At 40.6% G+C, this 4,155-nt stretch overlaps 1 long non-coding RNA gene across 3 annotated transcripts; it reads left to right on the top strand.

Moving 5' to 3' along the window:
- Nucleotides 1-378: 378 nt before the first annotated feature.
- Nucleotides 379-3,458, top strand: LOC123144795 (uncharacterized). Of its 3 annotated transcripts, none has more exons than XR_006471928.1 (4): nt 379-882; nt 1,066-2,233; nt 2,313-2,846; nt 3,154-3,458. It is a non-coding gene; the product is annotated as an uncharacterized lncRNA (long non-coding RNA). The 3 variants fall into 3 exon arrangements; XR_006471930.1 differs by lacking the exon at nt 3,154-3,458 and having other exon boundaries at nt 1,066-1,562; nt 1,856-2,233; nt 2,313-2,768; XR_006471929.1 differs by lacking the exon at nt 3,154-3,458 and having other exon boundaries at nt 2,298-2,768.
- The last annotated feature ends 697 nt before the right edge of the window (nt 3,459-4,155 follow it).

Raw genomic sequence — 4,155 nt, 5'->3', positions numbered from 1 at the left:
ATGCAGATGGTAGATATACTTCTATAACTCAAAAAATTTCTGAAAAATTAGGACAAAATAAACAATTTACACAGCAGTACTATGTAAAAATTTCAGAATTTTACACTTCCCAATAAAAAATTTAAATTCACGCATTACAGAAAAAGTTTTTGTTTTTGCACCGCACATACCAAACAAGCAATCTAATCATCCTAAAGGCAAATCTTGGCACACTATTTTTATAATCTCTACTCCTATAAAAATACGAGTTGGTGATGATGGTGTGTCTGCCTTCGGATCATATGCACCGTCCGATCCTGAATCTAAGGTTGAGATTGAGCTAAGACGTGTTGTACCAAGGGCCAAAACAGAATAGTCTGGACGTTTCTCCTCCTCTCACGAAACAGATCTCTAGCGCCTCACGTGCTTCCACCCTATCTCTGGCCACCGAAGCCCATCCTCTCCCCCGCCGGTGGAACACTCCCACTGCCACAACCGAACACGGTCCCAATCTCGACACCCAAATGAGCACACCAACGTGAGAGGCCGGATCGAGCCCATCCCCTCCGCCATGGTCAACGACCCGCCGCCCACGATGGCACTGACGCCCCCCAATTCCCCATGCCAACGCGTGCGAGACGGTGTCATTGGATCGATGGCGCGCGTGCTATATGCGTGTGCGCGTGCGCTTGAATGCTAGGGCGGCGTGCAGGAGCTCCCCCTTCTCCTCCCTTTTCCTCTCTCCCCCTGCACGCGGTGGAGCTTGAGCTGGGCGGGACGCTGAGCGGGAGTTCTTGGGGGCAGAGGAAGAAGACGTTCAGGTAGAAGGCGTGGACGTTGGGGAGTAGTTGCGTGGAACGGTGGAAGGAGGGTGTGAACGGTGGGATGGGCGCTGGCTGGCTGGTGAGTGCGTCAAGGTTGCTCTAATGTTGTTAATTTTGTTGCTCTGCCCTGATATACCACTATTTGAGCATATATAAAGAGATCATAGAGGAAAGCAGCAGTAGGGCTGCTACGATTTTGTTCATGGTGCTACTGGTTTTGTTAATGTTGGTATTTGCTTAATGATTACGACTGTTGCTACAGGTACTCGCTTTATGATATGAAGATATGTATGCTGCTGGTACGTACTCGTGAACATGGTGAAAAGAGATCGGTGCTGCAGCGGCAGGTGTCTGGTGGCTATGCAGTGGCATCCGCTACTTAGACACGTAGCCGACAACCGTGAGAAGACTTTGATCTTGATATATTAGATGTAAGCCCCATACACCATAGGAGGTCCTCCTTCTGGTGATATCAGTCGCCAGTCGGTGAGCTTTCTCCATCTTCACCCTCTAACACACATTGGTTCTGCATTATGTATATGTGGCTTAGATAAGGAAGGAATGTTTCTATCTGAATATTATCCAGTTATTCTTTCTTTGTCTAAATCGATTTAGGAGAAGAGATAGAGAGAAGCAAGTTACTGGTGTTGTTCATTTGGGAAATTCAGTACTTTGTTTATACTGCTTTGTTTTAGGGGATGAAGTAAATAGAAGAAGAAATTCCTGGGATGGATCTATATGTGCCCCTTATGCTGTCATGTAAATTCCACAACACATCTGTATGCGTGTATCCTTCTTATAGTTTCTATTACCCACTTATAGTCATGCTTGACAGCCTGAGGGCTGAGGCTAACAATTCTTTTTGTCTCTGTGCCCCTTATTTCAGTGCATTGTGCTACTGTATACTACTGTTATAATGACATGTGCATTTAGTAAAATCCCTTAATAATGGCAGCATGTAAAAAATTAAATGTTTCCTGAGTGCGGACTATGGTATAGATTCGTGTAAGTTCTGAAACCTGCAAGTACTTAATTACATAATAATTCTGTAGGATGATAAAAAAGAAGATGATGATTCAGTTATCAAGAGGATGTGTGAACTCTGAACCTGAAGAACAGGAAATAAAACATGAGGAAGATAATGGAAGAGAAGAAGAAGCAGACATTAGGATAATGAAAGAGAATGAGTAGATAATGAGAATGGTAATGAAAGAGAAGACGAGATGCACCTTGGCTAAGTAAAGAGCTAGACCTGAAATTGCCAATAAAGGGAATGAGGTCCCTTTCTCTATCGGTGCCATCTTAGCTGCCGGCGATTAGGTGCATATTTCGCGAGATAATCTCGTTCTAACATGTCTCTGATTTTGATTTTTTTCTGCGGATTTCAGAATATAGAAGGCAGCTTCGCAGAGGGGTCACCGACGAGCAAGGTGAGGCCATTGCGTCTATTCTTGTGTTAGTTTATTTGAAAGAAATCACACTAATTTCTCTCAGTATATGTCTCTGCAGAGAAATACTGCTGTATGTTCATGAACAATTTTCTGTTGCTCTGACTGAAGGGATTGTCTTTGTAATTCTTGTCTGTTTGGGTGGTGCCCAGCTGCCAATAGAAGACAAGCTGTCTTCTTGCTGAACAACGCCACAATTGCATAGTTGTATGTTATTTAGGATTGTCTCTGTTGCATACCACCTGGAGTTACAAGAGGTCCGGTACTAATCTTGTGTATGTATCTGTTCTGTATACACCTGATTTCAAAGCATCTATTATAGTACATTTTGTTTCTTTGCTCGGTACAAGATGTATTGCAAGTGTTGTTCATTGTTTTCTTCCTTTTATGTAAATATATACTACAGACCCTCCACAGGCTCAGTTTTCTTCCTTTTGTCAGAATATATCAGACATTTATGTATGATGTCCTAGCAGTTGGATGAAAGCAAAAAACCACAGAACTAATATTGTTGGCACATATGTTTTGAGCAAACAACTAAAAGAAGACTATACTATGCTTGACAAATGATTCCATGGCCTCATAGACGCCTAAGGTATGTAACTAATTAAGTGGAACTAGCTGTGCGGGTTATGTTTGGGATATTGCTTCTCTTTATGGTGGCATTGTATCCAAATTCATTTTTCCTGTGCATATTTTGCAAAGCATTTAGTTAACCAATTGTTTGTCATGAAACCATATATAAGTGTGCTCAAGCTATAGTATGTGTGCTAATATATTGGTTCCTGACTATAACTTAAATTCACCTAATCTTATTTGATCCGTAGCGTAGCACGGGCATCTTGCTAGTACAATGGATTTATACAAGGGGATAATTATTTTTGTTGAATTTTTTTCTGTAGTTCAAGATATGCAAAGTTTCCAGGGGCATGATAAAGTTCAAGGAGCTCCCCCGCTCAACGGTGCTCGTCTTTCTTACTTTCACTTTCCTTTTTGAAAAGTTTCATGTTCCCCTATATATTTTTTGTTTTTTAACTTTTTGAAAGCACACAACAGAATAGAATGACTCTCTAAGACTTACGGGTTGCCTCCTTGGCAGCGCTTTCTTTAAATCCATTAAGCTAGGCATAAAGTGCTCAAGTAATTGATCCACCCGGATCCCAAGGTATATCAAAGTCAATTTTAATTAACAATGATTTGTATTTTAGCATTGAGCACAAAGCAACATGTATCATGCAACAATGAAGTCTAACTCTCTTCCTTTGCATCGGCATGTCATAAAAGAACAATTCATTCACACATAATAAAGGCTGATACATAGCATAGACAATTTCTTGCAATTTCATCGTATTGAAAACATAGAAAGGTAGAGATGTGGTTCCTCTCACATAATAATTGCAATTAGGAGCACCAAGCACATGCATATTATATCTATCAAAATCATCATATGTAATGGTAAAATGCAACCCATCAATATAATACTTAATAAGCGCAAACTTCTCCGATATAGTGTAGTTGAGAGAATTCAAAACGTTAATAGGACTATCATGTGTGGGTGCAATAGCAACAATTTCTTTCATAACATAAGGAACTATAGCAAGTTCATCTCCATAAGCATAATTCATATTGGCATCATGGCTACCAGCATAGCAAGCATCAATTTCATCAAAAAGGGATATTTCAAATGAATCCAAGGGATCATAGCAATCATCATAGCATTCATCCTTCGGTAAGCACGAAGGAAAATTAAACAATGTATGAGTTGAAGAGTTACTTTCATTAGAAGGTGGGCACGGGTAGCTAATCCGCTCTTCCTCCTTGTGTTCTTCGCTCTCCTCGTCATCTTTTTCATCCAATGAGCTCATAGTGCCATTAATTTCTTCTTTCATAGATTCCTGTAAAAT

This window comes from Triticum aestivum, chromosome 6D (genome assembly GCF_018294505.1).
Source record: "Triticum aestivum cultivar Chinese Spring chromosome 6D, IWGSC CS RefSeq v2.1, whole genome shotgun sequence".
In the NCBI taxonomy this organism is placed as follows: Eukaryota; Viridiplantae; Streptophyta; class Magnoliopsida; order Poales; family Poaceae; genus Triticum; species Triticum aestivum.
Note: the sequence above shows the minus strand (reverse complement) of the source record. Positions and strands in the feature narration are given on the sequence as shown.